General features: G+C 44.1%; 1 long non-coding RNA gene across 1 annotated transcript in view; it reads left to right on the top strand.

The window, feature by feature from the left end:
- LOC311421905 overlaps positions 1-26,704 on the top strand; it is a 237,077-nt gene that overhangs the window by 102,539 nt on the left and 107,834 nt on the right. Inside the window, exons 3-4 of the long non-coding RNA XR_014685105.1 lie at positions 12,713-12,987; positions 22,788-22,888. This is a non-coding gene — a long non-coding RNA (uncharacterized lncRNA). The remainder of the gene's footprint in view (positions 1-12,712; positions 12,988-22,787; positions 22,889-26,704) is intronic.

Raw genomic sequence — 26,704 nt, 5'->3', positions numbered from 1 at the left:
AGTGCAGCCTCCTAATATGCTGAAGGACATCTTAGCAGAGGATCAGTTGCTCTCTGAGGACACGAGACGGCGAGTACTAGGTTTAATTTCCAACCGAAGGAAGATCTGTGCTCCAGATGAAGAAATGTTAGCTCTTGAATCAACTAGCAAGGACAGCCATGAACTTTATCAGGTGCTTTTAAAAATGCTTTAACAAATTCTGTGTTGTTGGACATCTAGGTCAGGGATCTTACATTTCCTTAAGCTCAGGAGCTGCTGCCATTTCAATTGGGATCACAAACTATCTTTAGAAGTGATCAGAAATCCATCCTGGAGATAAATCTCTCTGCCAGGAACTCCATCAAAATCAATGCAACTTCAGATAATACTGAAATATATATATATATATATATATTTAGTGCTCAGGTGAGTTGTGAGCACATACAAGGATGTTGATGCTAACCCATTCCATTCAACCCAATGATAAAATAATAGCATCCGAAAGCAAATGTTGCTGCTCCTGTTTCAAATTTGAAGAGGAATTCACTGCCTGAAGGCTTTTCTGACTTTTTTTCCTCTTCAATTATATCGTTTGGGATAATAAGAAGTAACAGTTCTCACAAGCCTTCCCTCGCTTAACCATAGTTACTACAATATTCTTCCTGCTCTTCATATCCACAGCACACGTCTTCTTTATAAATAGTTTGTGGGCGTCCAGTATTTCAGATGCTAAAGACCTTCTGAAATACCATGTCCTTCCCTCAGCTGTTCGCAACAGCAGTCTATATTATATTTATTATTAATCCAGAAATTCAGGAGTAACAATAACAAATAATATCGCTGATTGCTGAGCTGTGATTGATGAACAGTGATAACTAATGGCAGGGCTGGGTGGGCAGCACCACTGCTTGTCACAGGTCCTGGCTTGGTGATGGAATCTGAGGCAGGGAATGGGGGGAGAACAGGGGGTGGTGAGGGAGCACCGTTCTGTCACCGCTTTCAGAAAGGTTCAGGGCTCACAGCAGGAGCCAACTTTTCTCAAAAATGCTCCATTTACTGCCTATTGATTTCTTCTGATGGTATGCACCATCGAAAAACTGCTAGAGGCAGGGAATGACCAAAGATTTACCCCTTTGTTTAGGTGGTTAAATAAGAACCACGCTGTTCTGAGAACCGTGTTTGCATTTTGGGTGCTGAGCTCTTGGGAATTTGGTTCTGAGGCTTTGCTTTTAAAGACCTGCCCCACGTGGCCATCTGCATAACCCCCCCGGTTCGCTGTAGAAAGATCAGGATCTGCAAGAGAAAGAATAAAAAATGAGGAAGTAAATCCTGATTCTGATCTTAGTGGTAATTAGCAAAAATTGTGACTAATTATGCTGGGTTAATTGGCATTTGCACAGGTGCAGATGTGACATGTGAGCGTACCCTCTGTTTGCTACAGATGTTAAAACCTAATTTTAATTTCATAAAGAACTATTTTATCTTATCAAATGCAGAGGTTTGATTTAACAAAACACTGGCACCTGAGCTGGGTGTGAAATGACACAGTGGCTTCGAGCAGCCAAGAATCTGTCCACTGCATTCAGGTCTCGCACTGAAACCTGAAATCACTTCATTTATGAAGAAAATTAGCTTGTTTCTTTATTACTCGGGAAAATCTGGAACGAGAATGTGGAAAGAAATGGGGTTTCTCAGGCTTCCTAGCTGGCCTGAACAGAGGCAGAGTTCTTGCTATGCCTTCAAGTGCCATTTTCAGATAGAGGCAGCTGACACAAGCTGGGGTCTGACGATACACATGATGCTAATAAAGAGCACCTATAATTTTAATGAGGCGAGAACAGGACTGAAAGATGGAAACTTGATGGGAGGGAAGCACTCGTGCCGCGAAGAAGGCTCCGTGCCCGAGCAGGGTCACAGCTCTCGTGACTTTCTGCATGGGTGCCACCACTGGTGGAAGCATCTGAGATGCGATGATGGTCCAGGAGTGCAGTTTAGCTGCAGGGTACATGCTCGTGGTGAGGTGTAGATGCTATTGAGAGGTGGTATGGATCTGTGCAAGCTGCTGTGCAGTTGAGGGGGTTGCCTGCCCACACCTCTCTGTGCTTCCAGGTGGAAGAGCACTGCTCTTGGTGTTGTGCTGGCTGGAACTGGAGAAAGGACTGGGTCAGGCTGGGTCCTTCATATCCTCTCCTGGCTGATGCAGTGAAGGGAAAGCTGGTACTGAAAAGCTAGAGGCAGAAAAAAAGGTCACTGTATGGTTGCAGATCTCCTGTCTACATCCTTGGTATGTTTCTCCCGCTGAGTTGACTCCTAGGACGCTGCAGGTGGAAATCCTTCGCTGTCCCACCCCTGGTGTCCTGGTATTGCTGGGTTAGCGTGCCTGCCCATCCCTGCAGGGTTTAACTCTTAGCCTGGTTTCAGCCCCTTGTCCCTCGCATCTTTTACATCTTTTGCGGTGTAATTCTGCAGCTCACGGGTTCTGTGCCCAGGGCAGCCGGGTGTGCAGCCTTGCAGGAGTCCTTTCCAGGATCCTCAGATCCCAGATCAGCTTCTGGCACTTACCTTTATGCTCTCACCCAGGCTGGACAAAGTGCATAGCTTGAGGAAGAAAGTCGTAGGAAGGAAAACCCACAAACATGTTTCTTTTTGCTAAATTCAGATTGAAAGGTGTGGTGAATTACCCAGTGGAGTAGGAGGAAGCCTTTCACGGCTTTCATGAGCATCCCTCTCAGGTGATGTGTCCTAACCTGACACATTTTCTCTGACGCATGCAGCTGGCTGGCTGTCTTCTCCCACTCTTTTCTTCAAGCTACTCGTCACAGCAACACAATAATAATAATAATAAAATCCAGCCACACACACACAAAGTAAGAGGTGCGATTGGAATCACTGCTGATCCAACTATTTAGAAGTTAGCTCCGCTGGGGTGAAGTTATACTTCTTATGTTACTTTTCTTCTGCAGCTCTTTAGTGACCTCTTTGCAAATTTTAGCTAACTCCATGCCTCAGGACAGGTAGCAGTGCAAAACCATCCAGGGAAATCAAGAGACATGTCTTGTTCCTAGCAACAGGAAACATTTTCCCAGCTTTACAACAACAGCCTTTCAGCTAACAACCCTGTGGCTGCCAGAACGCTGCTCCCTTCAGCAAGTGCCTTTGAAAACCCCAGCCTCTGACTTTGAAATGCACTTGGAAGGAAACGCTGAGCCAGCAGAGAGCGGAGCTCACAGGTGCGCGGGGCTCCCTCCGGTCCCTTCCAGGGCGGAATCAGGCAGGCAGCACCACTCAGTTCCTCTGCACCGCAACGATAAACATTATCTGGTTGTTTACCGGCTTCCAGATTGTACTGAGGGGAACGTCGAACAGCTGGATCAGCAATTACGGCTCCTTTCGTACAGGGTGCAGCAGGAATCTTCGGAGTGCAAACAATCTGGAGAGAAGGCGGCGAGAGAATGGGCCAGGAAGAGTGCGATGAGTGAAGGCGACACCAGCAGAGCAAACCTGCTGAGATCCATCCTGCTCTGGTGGGGTTGTTGGACACATCATCCTGCGGTGTGCAGCAGGAAGGCTTTCTGAAGAATAGCAACGCTGGGGAATGCCGTGGTGCTCAGCCCGTGTTGGTGATCAGCAACAGGGAGCTCGCTGAGCTTGCTGTGGGGCTGGCTGCCTCTCGGGCTGCTGGGGTAAATCCAGCTGGCTGCCCTCGAGAGCAATGTTTCTCTATTTTTCCGTGGAGAATGGGCACTTCTTTGGAAAGCAAAACAGAAATAGGCAAATTCCATCACTATTGTCACATAAAAACGGGGCTAAACTTCTGTGTATTCATTCATTAATTGTTTTCCTCTCCATTTTTGCTTGTTTATAGCATGTGGAAGTAACCTTTAATTCCTTAGTTCAATCGCATGAAACGACTGCAAAAAGCAATGTGTTCAGATGGTTTGCAAACCACAGACTGGGAAATCATTCGGTAGAGATCCTACTGCTTGAGAATACGAATGGTAAACAGAAGTGGAGGAATTATTGACTGACCTCCAGTCAACCCTTTTGCTTTCCAGTGGGGTCAAGAAGATCAATGCTTTTCAAGACACAGGTTTGTCTAATCTGTCTTTAAAAACCTCCAGTGATGAGGATTTCATGTTCTCCCTAGACGTAGTGAAAAGAGCTCTGTGAGCGCAGCTTCCTTGAAATTTGAGGCTAAGCAATGCAAAGTTTTCCTTCCAGCCATGAAGATCCTGGAAGAGCAGAAAAGCCTGGCGAGAGCTGTTAACGACCCCTCCGGGAAGCCCGCTGCTGGCAGCCACCTCCAGCTCGGTATGGGCTGTGTGGATGAATTGCAGGTGCTTCCGTCCCATTAGCCTGTGAAGTTTCCTCATGCTTTAATATTTATAGGAAGCCACTCTAACATATCAAACGTGTACTCATCTTCACTCCATTACTCACCAGAGAGATAACTCAATATGTCAAATACGCCCTGATCAAGGGGCGATTTCTCTTCTCCCCATGCCAAATGCAGACCAGGTGTAAATGGATGGTATCTCCATGAAAATTGGCTCTTTTTATGCCGGCACAGAGCACAGCCCTCTTCCTCAGTCTACTGGAACGTTTCCCAGATACCAATGTCAGTTCCTCAGTTCAATGCAAAGCACATCATATGGCCCTTTCCTTTAACCAGCCCTACGCAGCCCTACAGAAGGAACAGACTTGGATTGTACTTTCATGCCTTAGTACTTTGTTTAAGAGCATGAAATTGTCTCTCAGTGAGAGCGATGGAGTCTTTCAAGCTAGCAAAGAAGAGACATTTTTAAGCACCCTAACCCACAGCAATGTAACAGCTGCTGAGACCGGGATTCATCTCCCTCCTCTTTAGATGTCTAACAGCGAGAGGTCCAGGATAATCACCCCGATCTCTCTCCAGTCTGGGGCTGCGGGTACCTCCAGAGGCAATTCGTCTGACCCAGATTAGAGGCTGTTCTTGAGAATGAAATGAGATGTCTTCAGTGGGAGCCTGCTTCTCCCTGCTGTCTGCAAAGGAAGCCTGGCGTGACTGGCTCGGAATTAGATGTTGAACACCTAGATGCTTAAATTAAGGAAATGAGTCTTACCCTGCCTAGCATACAAAATTTCCGCAGTTTAGCCAAGCTGATGTAAATCCCTGTGCATTAAGAACAGCTTATAAAATTTTATTTCAACCTTGTGTCGCACCGATTGTGTCCAAGCTTTGAGAAATAAAGGGGGAAAAAGCACATTTTTGGAGCCATTTGACTTCAGCAAAGTATCAGAACTGAATTGCAATTGTGAAATTCTGGGGTAATCCCAGCTCCCAGAGGATCCTCTGGAAGTCCCAGGAAATTTCCATCCCCAAGCTAGATTTGGATGAGGCACCCAGAAAAAAAAATCTTTCTAAAATAGTTCTTCATAGGCTGGGAGATCAGCAATGCAGCTTTGCAATCTTTTTTTCACCTTTTGGATCGCAGGCCTCTCATTCACATAGAAAATTCCTTTGGCTTCATCATTATCTATTTTGCTTAGGTAGGCTTCGGATGAATTCTCATTGAGTCGGTTTTCTTTTTTTATTTATTTTTTAATTTATTTCCTCTCCTTATTACACTTCCCATTTCTGCGCTCCTACATCTCCAAGTAAATCCAAGACAGCTTATTATTTATAGAAAAGCATAAATATCTCTAGTGCTCTGTACACCCGTACAAACGCATTACCTGACCTCAAAGTGTTCTTGTCACAAAAGCATCTGGAAGACACCAACACCCCTAGTGCAGGGATGAGGACAAGTCACCGTGGCATTCAGGCAATGAGGTTACCACTATAAACAAGTGCTTTATGGGGGAAGGCTTTTGTGTTCATACAATGTTTTCCATAAAGGGGGGAATATATATTTTGTAGCCTTACAGAAAAGGAGTTTACCATAAAGGTGAAAAACAAGCAAACAAAATAACTCCCCAAAAAGTACAGATGGTGATTTTACTTGTGTTTCATGGCACATTACAAGCTCTGGGCTTGCCCTCTGGGCTGAGTGGCAATTGGTACCTTCATTAATGTAACCCAGAATAAGCGCAGTTCCCCCTCTATCCATAGCGTGAACCCATCTTTCAGAGAATCACAGAATCGTCTATGTTGGAAGAGACCTCAGATCACCTGGTCCAACCTCTGACCTAGCACTAACAAGTCCTCCACTAAACCATATCCCTAAGCTCTACGCCTAAACGTCTCTTAAAGACCTCCAGGGATGGTGACTCCACCACTTCCCTGGGCAGCCCATCCCAATGCCTAAAAACCCTTTTGGTAAAGAAGTTCTTCCTAATATCCAACCTAAAATCCCACTATCTTTATGGGCAGTTGGCATGTTCAGCGGGGACAAGAGGAGATTTGTTCACCTCAGGTGGGTTACAGAGCTTGTTTGGACCCAGCGCATGTCTGTGCAATTCTTGTGTAGCATTGCCAGCAGAAATTTTGTCCCACTTCTATGGAGGGAACGATCTGAGTATTGCCTGGGTGGGAAGGCAGAGAGGTCCAGGCAGCCGATGCCTTCAGGTGCCCCTCTTGGAATGGGATGAGCAAATGCAGTCACTGAAGAATACAAAAGTATTGTTAGGCACTGATGAACTACATCCTGTGCTGTATGTTCTTGGGTTAATTTTAGCTAAAATCATTATGGGATTTTTTCAAAATGAGAAAAAAAATGCTGGAATTATTGCATTTAGAACAGAGATAGAGAAAAAGGAAAATGTTGGCTGTACACAAATGAGATTGTGCCTGTACGTACACCATTTCAGATAGATGTATGTGGACTCTATATTTGCAGAATAAGCATTAAGACATCTACAGACACAAAATGTAAGAACCTATTGTACATGCACCTGCATACGTCTGTTACTCCCCCAGCTCTCTTCCTGTAGAGCTCCTGTTGTATTAACAGTTTTCCAGCCCAAAAGCTATGAGCAGTCTCCCCTGACTATGCACAGACAAAAATATACGCGAGCACAAACTGTGCATTCTGCTCAGTGGGCTGGAGATACAGCATTTTGCTATTCGAAATCTCGATCATCTTCATTATCAGAATCCGTACTGTGACATGCTCGTTTCTGGGACAGAATAACTAATCAAACTACGTCGTAGCAGGAGTGAGAAAGGGAAAAACAGATGCAATAAGGTCTGCATGGGTAATGTTAGGGATGTTCTCAGACCTCCTAGGTGTACATCCATAATCCTAAACTCCCAGAGATGCCTATTCTGAACTCATATACCCTCCTTCCCTCAGCTGTACGCAGGAACCACCCTTCCAGAGCTTCCCTAGCAAAGCCCTACCAAGTCCTCAGCTACCATATATTTACTCCCACACGCTCCCTTCTGTAGATACAGTTTTTAAAAAATTCACATCACCGCGTTCACTATTTCCCTGAAGTCAGAAGTAAGTCCCAGGAAGCTGCCAGAGGTTTAGAAGCTAAGCCAGCCATGCACAGCTCCGGTGCTGCTGACATTACCAGACGGCATTAATTTAATTCCACTCAGTTATGCTTTTAAATTTGATTTGAAAAATGTGTCATAAAATACCATTGAGAAGTGCAGTGCAGCATTTTGAAGCAGGCTGTGATGTTCCTTGCACTGACAAAGTCGTGGGGAAGGGAATGTAATTTTCACAGCTAAGTACTGGGGGGCATGTTGGGAGAGATTCCCTTAGAGAATGGGTTGAGTGAATCAAGAATCACAAATAAACATTATATCCACTAAATATTTTCATGGTGTAGCAGATCCAGAGAACTCTGATTTAATGCTTTAAGGCCAAGGGTTGATGGAGAAAGGGAAAAAAAAAAAAAAACAGATACATGCTAAGCCTTCCAAATCAGTGGGCATACCCAGAAAAAAAGGGAAGGAGGCTCAGAAGCCTTTCCATAAATACACACGTATCTAGAAGGCAGGTTTGGAGAATTGCTAAGGTTTGTGTTAATTGTATAAAAATGCAAAGCTGAATACTAACAATGAAGAAATATGTTTTTGCCCTGAGCCACCATTACCCACCCCAGAAAGTTCAACACTTTAGGAAGCTGGGGTGAGCTTGCACTGGTGCCTATGCTAACCACTGGCTACCTCCACTCTCATTGCAATCTAACATCCCTTAAAGTAAATGTTAGATTCCTTTTGCATTTTTGTTTTTGCAAAACAGAACTTTTTTCTTCTACTTCCATGGACACCCTATTTGGTTAGACCCATGCTAGGCATCCTCCAAACCACCTGTACACAGTGCTGGCTCGTCAGGTGTAGTAACACATCCAGCGCTACAGACTCATACCTGGTAGCACAAGAGCAGATGGTCTTATGAAAAGGACTGTGCTGGAAACAATTCCTCTTATCCAAAAACTCAGTTTCTATTTTTTTTATCTATTCCAAATTTGACTATTTTTGTAAGTAGCCAAAATTGGTAGTGGACAATTTGTAAGGAAAAAAAAAAAAGATTCAGTCAATCAAGAAGTTTTATGCTAATCGTTTTTATTATGTTTCAATACCATTATGGAATTGTCATAATTGCAGACAAAAGAATAGTGAGGGGGTTGTGCTTTTCTCAAATGACAAGGCAAAATTTCTGAAAGACATTATTTAAGAAAATCTTAGAAACAGATTTGTACAAAGTATTTTCTGATCCCCAAAGACTCTTCCCTGTGTCTCACAGCGAGTGCCATGCCCTGCAGTGACCCATCCCAGTGGTAAAGGTGCTCTGAAGAGTCTCTCCCGTTGACTTGATCGTGATGGGTTTCATCTGCAGGGGATGGGGTGACGGTCTCCTGGGACAGCCCTGTGAGGAGCCGGGTCAGGTCCCATGTTCCTGGTTCACTCCTTTGCCTCCTGTTTTGCTCCTTTGTGTTGTGGGGATGAGCCTTTTATCACATAACACTGACCGGTAGCAAAAAGTGTGAGAATGAATGGGTCTGATCAGCTCTGCCTCGGGTGCTGGTGTCAGCCTGACAAAGATGGGATGCATTGCCTTCACCGTTTTAATCTGAACCTCAACCAGGGCTATTGGAAAGCACCTGTGTGAGGGGCTCAAAGGTCTCATTTCCTAAAGAACCGTCCTTTCATATCTCTCCCTTCTTTCACCACTTCTCTTTTGCTCTCCTCTCTATTGTCATTTTCTCTTTGACCATCGTGTTCGCCTCTATTCTCAAAAGCCGGCAGAGCGGCGAGCCGAGTGGCTGGCCGCGTGCCTCACCCCTCGCAGGGGAGGCACATGTGAATGCTGAAGGCTCTCGTCCTGGCAGGCACCCAAGCTCTCCGTGGCAGCCTTTAAGCACCTGAAGCACACCGGAGGAATACCGAGAGATCTTAGCAGCACGGGCTGGGGTACCGGCAGACACGGAGCGATGGCACATCCCTGGAATACCGAGCAATTCACTCCTCGCCCTGGAATATTGAGTGACCCGGAGCCACCGATGCTCCCTGAATACCAAGCAGCTCTGCACCTTCGCAACTGCATCTGGAGGGAAGTGGTGTGACGTGGCTCGAAACCAATCCTTCTGCAGAAAAGAAAAAAGGGGTTGAAAAGATGCAGAGAGTCAGTCTGAAGCTGTGGAGTTGGATCCTGAGCTGGGATTTTCCAAAGAATGTGTAGACTACAAGGTGCTCAGGCGGTACTGAAGGATGTGATGGGAGCTGAGCACCTAATTCAGTCCTTCAGGAGCTTTTTAAAAACCCAGTCAAAGACTGAACTGGTGTGCAGAGAAACGCACTGCTGTTCCTCAGGGGTCCTGGTGTCAGCAGCAAGGCAAGGGCCACCTCAGCACTGGAGGCACTGTGTCAGGAAGGCTGCAGACGTGGCTGTGAACTCTCAATGACCCACTCTTGAAGCCAAAACACTTCCCAATTTTCCCATTGCTAGGGTACCTTAGACAGGGGATACACAAAAATGGTTATTTGGAAACTCATTTTTTTCCCCTCCAGGGTATTAACACAAGCTTTACAAAGGCTTATAATCCCTTTAGACAACAGCAGCAAGAGCAGCAGCAACTACAAAGCCCTAAGCTTGGAACTCAATCCCCTGGTGACGGGCTGAACCCTCTGCTGAGGTTGCAAAGGAAGAGAAAGGTGTGAAGATATTTACATCAAACACATGGAACAAGAGGGGATTTTAATCAAACTTTTCTTTTTCATCTGTTCTTTCTTCTCTTGGAATCTGCTTTTTCTTTATCCTGATGAAATTCAGTGCTTGCTTTTTTCCTTTTTTTTTCCCGTAAAAAGGAGGATTTAAAAAAAAGTCACAATCCCCCCTGAAAACTCAGAGTATTAAAACTCCAGGGCAATGCATCTCCAAAATCTATAAGACTGTAAGAAGATAAGAGACAAAAACCCACAGAAATGTTTCCTCTCTGTGTCTTTGGAAGTTGCAGACGCGTGTATAATACCCCTAAGCCGGGGTAATCTGCTTGCCTCCTCCTGCCTTTCCTGATGCACGCGGATGTACTTAGCATTAATATTCCTCACACTACAGCAAATGAACACCCAGGAGGCAGCTGACTCAATCAGTGCTTGTTTTACTTACTGTGTATCACTGAGAAAAGACCATAAACTAGAGCACGACAGATCTGTAATGCTCATTTCAATATGCTTCCCCTGTTTGTTCCAGCCCTGATGAACTTTCATATTCAGCCAAAATAAAAGGAAAAAGAATTAAGAAATATATTATAACAAACACATTAGCAACGTGTGGTAAATTACCACTGGAGATTCCAGTTCCTCATGGTAGGAGCATTTGTGGATAAACACATTTGTTTACTTCATTTTTCCTGCTGCTTTCTCCAGCATCTGATTATTCACTCAACGATGTCACGACTCCCGAGTCTGATGTCATGGCTGTTTCCGCAGCAACCCAACTGAATCAAAGGCAGTTCTGAAACCAGGTATGCTGGAGTAAAAATAATTCGGAAAAAAGCATTTTTCCATTTCCTCCCCCTCCCCCCATAAAATTGATGGGCTCCCATCAAAGCTGTTTGGAGACTGGTATTTATTTTAATTATGATGGCACAATCACAAAATGCAAAGGAGCTAGCTGTTATTTTTGGAACAGATACAGCTGCAGGGTAATTGAGAGAGAAGACTGTACAGACCATACAGATGAGCTTATTTTGTATGGCCGGAGTCACACACCTGACTGGATGGGCTATGAGACGTTGCCCCCTGATTTCCCACTGTTGCTGGTGAAGATCTGTCCGTACAGTCAGCGGATCCGAGGATGAGAAAGGTTTGGATCTGCAGTGGGAGCACCGATACCTGCCTTGAAGTAGCCCCAATCTGTGCACACCTAAGTGAGGAGTGATGAATCCTCCTCTCCAGTTCCTTAATAACAACGTCTGCCTTCCTTTCAGCTCCTCGCATACCTACTCACTTGAAACCTCGGTTTAACCCGTCCCACCATTGGTCACTGGATTGACTTGATCGTGAGGCTCCCAGAGAGGCTTTAATTGAATTTGCAGGAGAAGAAATAGATCTGGAGGGACAGAAAGAAAGATGATGCTGGGGCAGTGGAAAAAGCTTTAAGGAGACGAGTTGCCTCTGGGGAATATGAAGGCACGAAAGTTGCTTTGATTCAGGGAAACCAGAGAGAGGCTGGGAGCGGTGAAATGAGCTGTAGACCAGAACGAGTCTCTAAGGCGGCTCAGAAAACTTGGGTTTAATTTAGAGAGGAGTTTGGAACAACGGCTTAAATCAGAGGCACCAGGCAACGTTGGTTTAGGGGACGTTTCCAGTGAGCGGCTTAGCAGAGCCGTGGAAGGGTTTTGGAGGGAAGCTGGCTGAAAAGCAACGCTTAACGAACCAGAAACCGGGTACGGGAGCTGGTGGCTGCGACGGTACGGCTGCTCTGTGCTGGTGTACGTACGAGTTTGGGGGATGAGGGGAGTTTTGTTGGCAGCGAGGTTCATCTGGGCCCCAGCTCCAAGGGACGGACGTGGTTTCGTGGTCAGCGAGAGGTTCTGCAGCTGGTCAGCCAACTCAGGTGCCATCAGGCAGGCTTTGCTTGACTCACGGGCAGTAGGAGGAAAGTTAATTCAGCAGCAGCTAGAAGGCGTGCTTTTCACGCTCTAGTGACTCCCTATTTACTGCATTCATTAGCTTCAAAGCCAAGATTAGCCTGTGGGATCCCTGCCTCCTGCCTTGTGACCTGGATGCGTCTTTGCCCGTCCTCTCTGCTGCATTGTTTCCTAACAGGCTGTTATTAGGACAGGCTGCTATTACAGCGGGGCCCGGGCAGCGGGAGCCCTCGCAGCGCCGCGCTGCGATCTGAAGTCTGTACGTGTCCTTTACGTCTGATAAACAAACAATGGGGTTGCCTCCCGCGTTCACCTGCTTTGTGTTTTAATTGGTTCGGGCTCAAAAACACGCAGAAGGGCTGAGCTGTCTCAGCAATGTGTAATATACCCGATTCACAGGAATTTGCGTCTCAGTATGGGGCATGTCATTCAAACGTTTTCCGCTTCAGCGTTGGTGACATTCGGTTCGCTTTCAGTCTCCTGTATGTAAGAAAAGCAATCACACGTTCTGGGGGCCTCAAAGCAAGCTCTGTTGTGATAATTCTGTTTTCCTTCCTTTTATATTTTTTTAATGTTCCCTGCCCAGACCGTGTGTGCAATTACAATGCCAATGATAACCCAGGTTGCCACGTCTTCCATCCTTCATTCCTATGATTCTATGAGTCCTTCAAGAACATCTCTCTCTCTTTTTTTTTTTCCCTAGGAATTAGAATTGACTCCTCAAAACCAGGAGGGACCAATACAAGATGGGTGACACAACACAGGAGCACCACGAAGCAAACCATTTGCCCTGCTCTGGGAGCCAGAGTTGTAGCACTCAGCCTGGGGACAGACCTGAGTTACCTCCACAACGAAGAGTCACTTGAGCACGTCTGCAAACTCAACCACCTTCTCATTACTACACTTCCCGAATCCTGAGTGAAGGAGAAAAAGGGCTGGTGGCACAATCCTACAGGATTGCTCACTCTGAAGACTAAGGTAAGGACAGCATGCACTGACAGGCCACAGGGAGCTTCTCCTCCAGTTCCAGCTCCTGTTTTGATGCCATCTCTGGGCTCCTGGCATGGTGCGATCTCTGCCCACCTACAAATGCCCACCCCCAGCTCACTTTGGTCTGTGCAGTGGCCCTTCTTTGCTGGAGAAGGCCCAAATTACTGGTGGGAAAGGACAGGAGGATGCCAGTTTAGCCTCAAGGAAAGGCCTGTGCCAGCAGCATGTCAGTCCTTCCTCTCCTCAAAAGTTTCCACAGTCCCTCCTCTACCCCTCTTCCCTCACACCCCTGCTGCCCTAGTGAGAGCTCTTAGCCAGCTACTGCCACTTCATTGACATCTTCAAGAGATGCACATGTTGCCCTCCACTTGCCCGATACATCCCATGCTCTGTGCCACAGCTCCTGGTAATGCTGAGTCCTCTCAGTGCTCCAGCCCTGAGCTATCAAACAGACCTGGCTGTCCTAACCCTATTCAGTGCCCCCCTTTCAGCACACCTTTGCAAAGGCTGGGGAAGAAATCCCGCTTCCCCAGACAGATGGGGATGATTCATGGCACACGGAGCAGGCAGCCCTCCTAATTCGAAGGCCTGGAGTAGGTGTGCTCTTGGCCTGCTTAAAATAGATCATCGTTTTTGTGTCAGCATGTCTTGCTCCTCTACCCTCCACAACGTTTGCTGATTACATCCTTGAAGTGTCACCTGCACATCAAGTTTTTGAGTGTGGCAGCTGAATCCTGAGCTTGGAGGGAGATCAGGTATACTGGGGAAGAAAAGAAAAGCTTCCTCAGTATAGTGCTGATAGGAGAAGAAATGAGAGGGAGTACAGAAAATACCTGTCCCTTTGTCTTCCCTTCTCCTTCCATTCAACAATGAGGTTCTTACCCGACTACCTAATGGTGTGCAATTGCTAATGTTGTGAGAAGTGCTTGGGAGCCACCAGATCAGAATAAAGAGCAGGAAGCATTACTGCTACTTTTTCTGGGTTGAAGTGAGGTGGAGAAACCATGACATAACCCTCAGGATCTGGTTGTACACCAGCAGCAGTGCAGTGAGTGCTTCTTGGACTAATGCTGGAGGTGATGCTCACTGGGTACCATTCCCCACATCACTCTTGCTTGCAGAAGGGCTGAGAAATCTTTAAGGTATGTCTCCCTGCTCGTGTGTATGCAGCACTCATACATGAAATCACCTTAGCCCCCAAAAGTAATACTAAATAGTGCTAAAACAGGTCCCCTACCTCCATTTGAATGACATAAACTGAAAATTTGGCTGCTTTGGGGAGCAGATAGCACTTTTCTGCCTGAATGCAAGTTGTTTACCTCACAATCCATAATGGATCCTAAAAAAATGCAGTTTTATTTTTCTTACAGGCATCTAGCTAATGGATGAAGTAATGTAGTGAGGCTATTGTATTTCATTCAATAGCCTATATGTAGATTTGTTGTGAAGGATAAAATGTTCCCTCTTCAAACACTAACCATGGGAGTGCAGTCTACCGCTGACCTTGTGCGCTGTGCTGTGTGCTGCTAACAATACAAGCGCAGACTATAGGCAACACAAGCACAGAAATGTTTGTTTGAATAGCAGAGACTTCCTCCACAGCGCATGTGTCAGTATTTGCCTGTGTATAAGGTACAATTATTCACAGGTTTTAAGGTTTGAATGAATACCTCTGATTTCTGTCCTGAAAAAAAAAAAAAAAAGGATGTTTGTAACTTGCCATGTATGAATATTTGGGCTTAAAATATTTCAGATCCACAATCTCCCACTCCTTTTTGTGTATGGGTATATGTGCTTCCACTAACAACAGTCCGTGGTCTTCCTTCTCTCCCCCCAGAAACAGTTTTATTTCTGAAGAGTAACAATCGGCATCCATGCAGGCTTTTAAAGCCAATGTTTCTAATTATGGGTGAAGTGAGTTCTGTTGATAACCTGTAAAACATTTTCATAACTTATGAGGTGCAAAAAGATTAGCTGAACTTATGATGGTATTATTCTGTGCTGTCAGTGTATTAATAGAGCGCGCTAATGGAGCTGTTCTCCCATCTCAGTGGGATGGGATCCACCTCATTTCATTAACCACCTGAGAGTTAGATATCTTGTCTAGGCTGGTTGTTCAGGATCTTTCTGAAATCTCTGCGCAGTGTTAGACATCTCAGGGAACGACTAGTCTCATACTAATGCTGATATCCAGATAGATGGAAGGAATAATCTGTCTTCCTGCAGATGCCAGTCACCCTCGGGGTGCACCTTCAGGGGACGGCGAGACTAAGCCCCTAACTTGTAGCTGGCTAAATGTAGCTCAGAAGCTGTACTCCGATTAATTAACAAATTAATGAGTGTGTCAGTGGACTGGTACTGCACGAGGCAAGTCCTTAGTACTCAGTAGTACAGGAATGTTTCCTGAACAGACATCAGTTCCTGTCCTTGTATATTCCCCTAAAAGCCAGGCTCCCCAGAAGGGAACTGCCTGACAATTTCATTCTGCTCTGGCTTCAGTGCAGACCAGAGGGGGTTCCACCTGATACAAACATGGAAGGAAAGCACCAGAGATGATGCCGTGGCTGATTTCAGAACAACTAGAACCACCTTTTCATTCTTACCCAGAGGAAAGATAGTCAGATACTGTGCCCTAGGACTTACGGTGTAAGCATGAGACATAGGAGCTCCTACTTACCAGGTAAGTGTAAGGTGTGAACAGAATGGGCCTGAATTTCTTACAGTTCTAACACCACAAAGATTTGAAGTATGTTCCAGTAAGGGAATAAAGGACCTGCCACTGCTCAGCCAAGGACCGTTACATGATCTCGTGGAAGAGCCTAGTCCTTACTCCTTTATTTCCTATTTTTAGAACATCCCTGATGTTTCATTCGGTGCTCCTTCCGTGAGATTCCCATCAGGCCAGTGGAGGGCACTAGCTCGGATGAAATGGTACAGATCCAGCACTAACTCTGTGCCCTCTGGCTCTTCTCGGCCCCTAGGCAATGTCTCACCACAAGCCATTAATGGCAGCAGTGCCGCCCTGCTGCCTTGCACATACATAGGCTTGCAGAGATGAATAAGATCCTATAAAGATATTCGGTGTCTAATTTCAGACATCTGACCTGGGTGTTAGAGATAAATGGCTAGAACCCCTAAAGCTCCTTGTAAAATCAGTGGAGAAGGATTTGAAAAGATGGTAATTCATGCCAGGCAGGATCCTAACTTAGCTCTTCTGAATCTGGAAGAGCTAATCATTGCAGAAGGAGCCTAGGAACATGACCCACTAAACTTGGATGCCCAAGATGTCTCACATGAGTCAGTGTGAATAAGAAATGATGCATTAAGACTTTATTAGTATCTGACAGCCTTTTGATCATGGCATGGACGGGAGATGTGAAGGTGGGATCGGTGCCAGCCTGTCTGACTCTGGGTTTGTTCCAGAACATGTCAGCTCATGGTGTCCTGCAGCCACCTCTCCACAGGCCTCTTCCTTCTTTAATTGATAGGCACAACCCCAGAAGTATTAAAACTATGCATCCCTCTCTTGAAGTTTAATTTATCTAATTTTCTAAAAATAAGGAGTTCCTATTTCATCTTAGCCAAGATAAAACTCTTTCCTCCACAAACCCCATCCTACTGCCCTTCTCTCTGAGCAACAGAAGTCTCTCAGGCCTCACAGGAGAAATTTTCCTCCAAATTGGTTCATATCTACAGTCTCCATACTCAAAATCTTCCTGTCTGGGAACAGCATCTTCTCGAGCCCATGCTGGAAGCTTGCAAGCATCAGTAGGCCATGTCCACCTGAGGCCATCCAACAGAATTTGCACAGCTCAAATGTAATTTGTGGTGCAGTTTTGGCTACCTGCTTTCTGCCTGCAGCTTCTGTTGTCTGTGGCTTTTGCTTCAGTCCCCATAGGTCTAAAATCTTCCAGAATAATCCTCTCACAAGAGGTTGCCTGCTCCTCAGGTAGGCACCAATGGCTGCTGCTGTCCTGCATCACCCTGATGGGTATTATTCTCCTTTATGAGTGGTACAACCAGAACCTTGCAATGATTTTTCCTGGTAATTTAATGCAGATTTTCTTTTGTGTGGAGCAGGGACAACCAGGGGAGGGGCGTAGAAGGGAAGGCACCCAGGAAAACGTCAGTAAGTGTGTTTAGAGGGATGATGTTCCTGCAACGAGCTCTGTTTGACTGGTGGAAAATGTCTTCTTCATTGATAGTAGCTAATGCAAAACACACCGCCTGCAGCTTTTTATTTTAATGTAGACATCTGAAAGTGACTGTATGATGGAGGGAGAAAGAGAAAGGTTATGTGTCTTCGCAGGCCCAAAATGGCAGTATAATGAATATAAAAGCTATCCTCTCCTCCTCTAATATATTCACTCACCATTCCACCCTCTTTTCTAGTGACTGTAAACAACATTTGTCATCAGCAATGGGCTACTTTTCATTATAAAACTGATCTGGAAACTACATTTTTATTTCATGTACATCAGCGGCAACGGGGGAAGAAACAGGCAAGGGGAAAATATATGTCGCTTGCAGGAGAGGGACCTGGGACAAGTGTTGCCTGTGCAATTCTGGGGATCATTCATAAGTCTGGCCTCCAAGACAGAAGATGGTCTAATGCCTCATTAAATCCTACTGAGCCAACGATGATGTATCATACCCTTTCAATCTTCAGCTAAGTAATGCAGTTTAAAAAAACTAATTTGCACATGTTTAATGCATTCATTAAGCTATTAGTCTTTCAACAAGAGATTTAATAGCAAATTAACAGTTTTTATAAAAGAAAAAACAACAACAAAACTCCCCACTTAGTAGAATTACTTTTGTGTCAGAGCACAATACAGGGTAATGGGCAATTAGGGGTTTCAGAGAGGAGGATGGGAAGATGGGTTTAATTTGTGTTTGGTTTATAATTAGCTGGTGCATGGTGCTTAGAATGAAATGAAGTGGATCCCCTTGGTGGGTAAGACACTGATTTGGCCAGAAAGCACGGGGGCTAATAAAAATGAGGAAGATGATGGTTGGAGCTGAAAGAAATCAGAAGTCCATACCTGAGAAAACATTCTCATGTTGTGTAGCTTTCCATGCTCAAGTCAGACTTCTTGTGGTCAGACGCTGGAGACTGAGCTTATGTTGACTTGGCATCAACGCAGGTCTTGCTGGAGCTTGTAGGAGTTTTGACACTAGCTGAAAGGCCAAGCTTCTTCAAAGCACAAGCTTTGTGCATTGGCTCATCAGAACATTTAAAACTCAGCAAAGCCTTTATTTTAGGCCTGGGCTTAAAGATGAACGAACTCTTAAGCATTTTGCTTAATGAAGGTGAATTTGTTTAGGTCCAAAGCCTGAATTTCAGACTCAATCCTCTTTAGCAGATACATACCAGTGCAGATGGCTGGCACATGGGCTATTTTGTGACTTCAGGTTTCAATAAGTCCCTTAAAAAGTATGTAAATCAATCAATCAATCAATCAAAACCTTAATGAGAATAATGAAATCCAGGGGAAAAAGAGAGATACTGAAGAACTGAAAACTCAAGTTGTTATCTGAACTTGCTGAAAATAAGTCTAATTCATTCCTTGAAAAGGAAACAAAGAAGTGGAGCTGTGCTTGTTTGCTTGTTTATTTTTAAATGCTCTTTCTATGTTTTCTGTTTCTCTGAAAAGACAGTTGACAGAATATTGAACACCAAATCCACAGGATTCTTGGGCTTTCTTCTTTTTTTTTTTTTTTCCAGATAAACTTTAGAAATTTTTTTTCCTATCAGAAAAATTCTTTAAGGGATCCTACACTGAGCTTTGATTTTCAGCTGGAGAGAGAGAGAAAGAGAGAATAGTATAAAATCAATTTCTTAGAGGTCTGAAGAATCATAAATACAGTTTGAATCAATAGCCTGTGTGTGAGAGTTTGTGTGTGTCTTCCCTCGCACACATCTATTCAAATAACTGCTTTCCCACATTCAAATCCTTGCTTTCCAATGTGGAATATTAGTGTGAAGCAATGGATCCTGGATATGAATCTGCTTTTCCAAGACTTCTTTCCACATAGAGGATTCCTTCCTCTCACTGATATTGATTTTATGTAGCTACAAGCACATTGGCATTCAGGACAGGAAAAGACCCCTTATAAAAAAGCACTTCTGGGCAAACTTTTGTGGGCTTTAAGCACCAGCCTAAAATTAAGCAGACGCTTAAGCCCAATCACGTGTAGGCAATGCAGACACATCTCAGTGTCCTTCAATCTCTGCAGGCGAGGCCACGTTAATTCCTTGCATCACCACGGACACAAAGAGGAGTTTTGCAGCGTAACGATCTGGTAGGATCCTTAGGGCTGGAGGCTGAATGTATTTGCATCCAGATGCACTGTGTTCTGAATGCCGTTGTTCCAATATTTACCCAAGGTAATGGATAGTAGTAATAAGACTTTGCACTTCAGGAAGGGACGCTCAGAATTGACAAACTGGAAGTGTGCCTTGGCTGCGGGAGCTCCAGGTAAATACGGGCTGCTCACAGGTTTTTTTAAGTGGGAGATTCTTGGCTGTGTTTGGTGATAAAGCAGAGTTACGGGGTGCATGGCCTGGCAGAGGAGGTTCCTGGGACCTGGAACCTGGGCTGCTACGGGTATGTATTAGTGCCAGAGGGTTTCCTGCCCTTTATTGCAGATTTTTAGATGTGCTGCTGAAACATCACAGAAACTTGGGCTTATTTATCTGTAGGCTGGAGGCGGCTGACTGCTTGGTCCCACGGCAGCAGACGTAACACATGCTCTCAGCGTTATCCCCAACACTTGTGCAGCGACCGCTGCCAGCTCCTTCTCTCCACCTCCTTCAAGCCAAATGCTATTTTCCCACTTGCTCCCCTTCCCCGTATTCACTGCTTGAGTTCAGGGGCTGGGGAGGGCCTCGGCAGCCTGCAGCCCCTGCTGGGGGTGGGCTTCACCCCACTGCTGCCCAGGCCCAGGCCCAGGCCGCACTCCTCTGCTAGGCCTCTGCCTCTCAATTTCGTCGTGTCAGGTTTTTCCCCCTTGAGCAGCTTGGTGTGTGGGCTGCTGCCTGCTCTCTAAAAGCTTCTCAGATATATTTGTGGCTGCTCTGCTTGTTCTGATTCGGTTGGAACAAAAATAATTACTCAAGGGACGGAAAGAAACGCATGCATGTATGTGTGCATATGTGTGTGTATATTGAGAAAGTGTTTCTGAAGTGCACCACAGGACTGCACTGTGTTTTAAAGAAAGGTGTTAATATGGTAACGGTTCTGTTCTTGAGGCACAGTGAGGGTCCTGAATGAGGAAAGTACCATGAGAGAGTCTTTGAATTTTGGAAATTACACCAGAATCACAACTCTGCCCAAGAATTTCTTGTAACTGTCTTACATATACTGGGATGCAATGGTGATGGAGCAAGCCTCCTGCAGGCTTGTGAGGGAACAGTGTATGGTCAGAGGGCTGATCAGATCCTGTAAATGAATATTGCACATATAATATTGAATAATTCTTCTATCTGGTCTTCAACTTGCTGGGATTAATTCACCTATGCAGAGAACTATACACAGGGAATCTACAACTTCTGCTGTACCTGGGTGTAATGGCTGATAAGGCAGATGTGCAAATTTCCCTACTTGCCCTGGTGCTATGGCTGAAGATATTTTAAGTCATTCCACCCTCAAATCAAAGAAATGTTTCAAACTTAATCTGTGAACACTTTGAGCTGGACTTAGGGGTGAAATTTGCCTAATGTACATCCTCAAATCCCAGTTTAGGTGGTTGCAATGAAGTTTCAGTTTCTGCAGTGGGTCACATTACACAAATTAAATTCTCCCAGTCTTGAGTGAACCTGCCTATCACTTTGCCTCTGAGAGATCAGCAGCAAGAGCGATTGCACACACATGTCTAGGAAATCTGTCTACCTGTTATCCCTCCCCTTTGAAGCACAGCAAAAAGCTGGGACTAGCACAGCCAGTCTGTTGTAATTGAATTTCCCTGCCTTGTGTGTTATATTTTATCAGGCTGGGCTCTTTCGGCTTGCAGTGATGACTTGGAGGTATTTGCATTGCACAGGGCTGCTGAGGAGAGTGGTTGAAAAATGGTGTGAAAACGCTGATAAATAGTTCTAAATGAAAGCAATTTTAGCAAGAGAGCCCGTAGGCGGCCTTAGCCTCCTTTTTGGTGATTGTAACACTCCAAAGAATAGAGCTTCCAGCAGCAATGGGCACACAGAGGCAGAGCTGTGGCACAGAACACCTAGGCTGCAAGAGCCAAAGATTGGCTTTGCTTTGCCTCACTATTGTTTGAGTCCAGCTGGATCAATTTATTGGCCAGATTAAAGCCCCTAAATCTGCTGCACACCCATTCATGGCTTTCTTCTGCCCTACTAATGGCAAATAGGTGAAAGAATTTGGAGCTGACAGCCATGGAGGATACAGCTCTTGCTCTTCACACTCATCCAGCACTTGAACCAAAGGTAAAGGCAATAGCAGCCTCTCACAGGTGTACCTTATTCCTGGAGCTAACATTTTAGGGGCCAGCTGACATCCTGCCGTGCTTAGGCCCTGGGCTGTTTATCTGTGCCTGCAGCCTGGCTGTCTTTGGGTCTGGAGCAAAGGATGTGGGAGTCTGCAGAGCTGATGTCTCAGGGGGTCACCACTGATGGAAACTAAGCTCATCCCCAGGTTGTAATTATTTGATATTAACATTCAGACCCATTTTTAAGTTACTTTAAGATGTTTTTAATATGAAAATAAAAAGCTAAGTGATTCTTAGGCTTGCATTAATGGAAGTAAGAGATAGAAACCTAAAGCTAAAAGTACACTTTTTTTTTTTTTTTTTTCATCTCCAAGTACATATGGAAATAGCTCACTCCAGCCCCTTGTACTTAAGGATCCATTTGTGCTGCTGCCTCAGCTCCTCCTGTGGAAGGCAGCGAGTTGAAAGAGTGATTTAGACACTGTTAACGCAAACGAGAGGAGACAGGCCAGTACTTAGCACGACAGGCTCCTCAGAAAGTTTAGACAGGGAGAAGCTGTTTCTTTTCTCTCTGTCGTTTCCCCTTTGCAGCCTGCAGATGAGAATTTCATAGTAGAATAATTCAAGGAGAAGGAACCCCTAGGTAATTCGGCTCCAGTCATCCGGCAGTCCTTAAACTCCCCAGTCTTTGTGGATCAGCTATGTGTATGCTAGCAGATGCTGTGCATTAGTACATTTAATAGAAAGGAAATTGTCCAGAATGAGTGACAATGCATATTCTAAATATCCAATAAAAGTATTCAACAGAGGAATTCAGGAAACACAAAAATGGAAGGGGCTGAAGGGTGATGTCCCTGCTCAATTGTATTGTGTATTCTAAAATGCTCCATGCTAAATGAGTGGGTTTGATGGAGGTACTGGAGAGTAAAGTGAAATGGCTTACCCATGCAGCAAGCTGGCTGACCGCTGCACGGTCTGACATTAAAAGGTACTCACCTTCAACTTATAAAAGCAAATGGGAATTCAGATTCATAAGACCTGAATTAAAATCAAATGTAGATCACAGATTTTTCCCCACTGATAACACCAGTTAAATCTAGATTTTTGTATGTGCATTTCAGTTTAAGATCATGAGACAAGAACTGGCTTTATCTACTAAAGTAAAAGCTATCTTTGTGCAGAATACTAGGGAAAAAAAAAAAAAAAAAGCCATTCTCTGCTTTACATGCTCAAAATGTATTTTGGGTAAACTTATATAACTCGTGGATAAATTCTTTCTGCTGGCTTCCCTTTACAGGAATGAATCTGACCTCAATATTCAACATTATGTTTTCCAGATAAACTTGGCCCACATTACAGCATCCATCCTTTGGGTATACTGCAGAAATCACTCCAGCTCTCTTCAGCACCCTGGGCAGCACGTGGACTTCTAATTGTAGTGAGTAACCTTTTTTATTTTTATTTTTTCCTTTTCTGGAAGTTCTGAGGCATAAGATCATTCTCCTAATCCTAGAAATAACTCTTTTTTCTCTCTCTCTCTCTTTTTTTTTCTTCTTTTTTTTTTTTTTTATTGTGACCGACTACATTAACACAAGGGAATTGGCTTGAGGTTCTAGGATAAAGGCTATCTATTGTGTAATTCTCTGTATTAAAGCCATCAGACAACTATGTGGATTCAGAAAGTCAAAAGGATAAATGTCCTGTGACAAAGGAAGAATCAAAGGTTTCCAGATACCCACTTAGGTTATGAGTAGACCTATAAAGAAAGGGACTGATCAGCAATGAGAACAACATCTCAGATGAGCTGTGGGGATAAAGTGAGAATTGCAAAATGTCAAGGTTTTAATTTCCTTGCAAAGGAAATTCTTTGCAGAGGAAATTAAAACAAACAGTAGAAATTCCTTGCCCATAGAAATAAGGAGAATGTAATGAGAGAAGAAATACTGACACCATGCAGGAAGAATGGCCCCAAGTTTAAAAGTAATCTTTGTTTGTCCTCAAAACAAGATGAATAATTTTCTTTCAATTTCAATAAGGATGTTAATAATAACCATGGCATAAAGGTGGGACACAAATGGAAAGAAGTGTATGGACGTTTAAATTATTATAGCTGAGGCAGAAGTAAAATTCAAACTGCTTGATACAATGGTAATGAGAGGAACAAATTGCTTTTATTTCTGATATCTGAAAGGCCTGTTTAACAAAATGTTGGTTCAGTAGCAGGTTGATACTATATAATGGAAGAATTGTAAGCATGGCATGTGTATTTTAGAGGGAAAAAAATGATCAAGGCATTTATAAGTCTATTAGTGTGACCTCTGTAGTATGCAAAAACACCTTTGAAAGACAAAATTAATTAGAGCAGCGTAAGGTGGATCACAAATCTTTCTCCAAGAAAAGGATGCAAAAGAATGATGTGGTATCTTGCTTTGAGAAGGTAACTATTTTCCAGCTGGTTGTTGTACTTAGATCTGAATCCAAATAAGCTAGGAACACTTGATACAGGCAATATGAAAAATACTCATTGAGACATTAGAGGTGAAGTGAAGTTAGATAATAAGAGTGCCACCAAAAGAGATGAGTTCTCCAAGAAAGGAAGTATTTCAGTGGGGGTGGTTGGTAATAAAATTTTTCAAGGGCCAGTCCTGTCAGATCCAATTTCATATTTTCATTAATAATGGAAATTGTCACAAAATACCAGTGACAAGTGATGTTGGATAGAGCTGGTGTAAACTCAGTGGAATTTCCTTGTTCTAGGGTACTGGTAAGCATTGGACAAGTGAGCTGAGGAATCTGTGTAGGAGGACAACATTTGTGAGATGAAGAAATATCTGGATAACCTAGATGACCTTAGAAAAGACCACTAAGGCATCAGTATGTGATAGAACTGTTGAAAAGGCAAATTCTAAGATACCTCATGCATTGTATGTCTAATAAAGCAAGAGAAAGCAAATATTTTTGTATAAGTACCTGGTATACCTTCAGCTGTAATGCTAAGTGCAGCTCTAGACACCCTTGTCCGATGCAGAGTATTTCAGAGAAGAGCAGTTTCTAGGAAGGACTGATGGGATAATCAAGTAGACAGGGAGTCAAAGACTTGTATTTTTAAGAGAAATAAATAATTGCTGTTGCTAAACGAGTGAGGGGATTGTGGAGGATAAGAGGAATAGAAGGATTCATAATGCCAGGGAAGGAGACAATTTGTTAAGCTCAAGGGTAGCACTGACACAAGAACAAAGGAATGTCAACTAGCCATGATTAAATTTAAGCTGAAAAATGCAGACATTATGACTTCTCCAAGTCAGAAGGGAGAGCTCTTCTGCAAAGCCTCTCAAGGGTGGAGGAAACTTGAGATTCATCCCACCTAACTGTAGACGCTTGATGAAGGTACTTACCTTAGGGATTTAGTCATACTAGATTCCCCTATAATTAATGTAAAGAGCCTCCTCCAGACTGTGACTCAGATTTAGGTGCATTGAATCACCTCAGAGATGTTTCCCTTGCATTGACCCGAGGTCCAAGGTGACTAGTACCTACTGCTGAAACCTGGGGTAAGTCTCTTAAGTATGATAGGTGGGTCTCCAAGTGGAAAGGACCAATTCGTTGCTAGATGAAGAATGATTAAGAGATCATATGGGATGAAACCTGCCAGAGCAAAGACAAAGCTTTGAAAACCCAGTTCTAATTTAGACCACTCTGACATTTCAAAGTTCTTTCATACTGATATCATTTTGGAGACCCTTACAGACTACTTTTACTTGCATTTAAGGTCCAAAAATAATTCAAAAGGTGGGTTATTCTTTACTATTTCTTTATCATTCATGCTATACTTGGTTTTATCTTCAGAACCACGTACAGCCTCTGGATGCTACGTGGAATTATAACATGGTCTCAGGTGGGAAGTTGAATTCTGGGAAGAAAGATGAGTTGTGGCTAGTGCCTGTGGGCAGTAGGTTTTGTCTGCTGGAGAAGAGGAGAGGCAAGATTACCAACTCTAGACCTGTGAAATCAAGTCGACATTTAGTGCCGCAAATGTACTTAATTTTGTGTAAATTGATGCGTTCTTTACTAGCGTGGTTGAAGCTGTCTCGATCTTCAGGGATTGTTATCCCATCCCCTCACTATATTACAGTGTATTGTGGCTTTCTCTATGAGATACAGTAGGGTGAATACATTAGCAGATCTTCTGTTTTATGCCAGTTGTTATATCTGGATTGTAAAGAAACCACTCTTTATTCTCACTAGCATATGAAGATCAAACCTCTGTGACTATGTTTTTCAAAGTGCAACATTTAAATGCCTCTTTCCAGGCCTCTCGCTAATCTCTTTCTCCATTTCATGAAGTGGTGCTAATTTGAAGACATTTTAAAGTGCTCAAGAAAGAAAGCTGGAAGTGGAGGTTTGAAGGTGACAAGGCCTCCAGTGAGGGAGAGGAGGAGGAGAGGGAAGCTCGATAGCGCTGCCCTTCCAGGGATTCTGCCATTAACTGCATTATTTTTCTAAGCTCATTAAATAACCCTTAGAACTGTGAAAAGGTCAAGAGAGAGGGGAAGGAGATGAAGCTGCCTGTGGATTTTGGTGGTGCTGCAATTTCCTAAGCAAGCAAAAGGAGGAATGAGCGCGGGGGGAATGTTGAAGAGGCAATGAAGGAGGAGAGTGGAGAGAAGTGTTGTTTTTTCTGTTGATCCTTTTTCTTGGAGCATTTCCACCCCCCTCCCTCTGAAGGCAGTAATAGGATTTGCTGGAGATGCTGAAAGCTCCAGATGAGGCTTTCGGCAAATTTTGTCTTTTCTCTCTCCCCCGTTTGCTTCCTCTTTCTCCCCACAGGTGCATTTCACGGGCTTGCCTCTGTGCTGGGGAGAAAGCAGGTCATGTGGAAAGGAGGCAGCCAAGTGCAGAGACCCAAAGAGAGAAATGATCACGGGGAAAATTACGGGTTGTTTCCTCACTGTTCACCTGCCTTGAGTGGTTCACTTAATTAACAATGCAAGTGTGAGCTGACAGATTTGGCAGGGAACAATAATGCAGTGGGAGGTGATGGAAAGTAGTCTTGCTGGGAAAGTTGTTCCTGATTTATAAATACACCTGATTATTACAGAGTCGCCCATTAATGACTCTGTAGTTTATAGCAACATTCCCTGTTCCCAACCCATGTTTTCATGGTGTTATGCAAAGGTGGCAGAATTTGTCTCTGGGAGCTGAAATTCATCTTGCAGAACAGCTTTGTTTTCATCCATTGAGCATTTAAAAAACA

The sequence above is a fragment of the Aythya ferina genome (assembly GCF_964211825.1).
Source record: "Aythya ferina genome assembly, chromosome: 20".
Taxonomy (NCBI): domain Eukaryota; kingdom Metazoa; phylum Chordata; class Aves; order Anseriformes; family Anatidae; genus Aythya; species Aythya ferina.
This window is presented reverse-complemented; position numbering and strand designations above follow the sequence as displayed.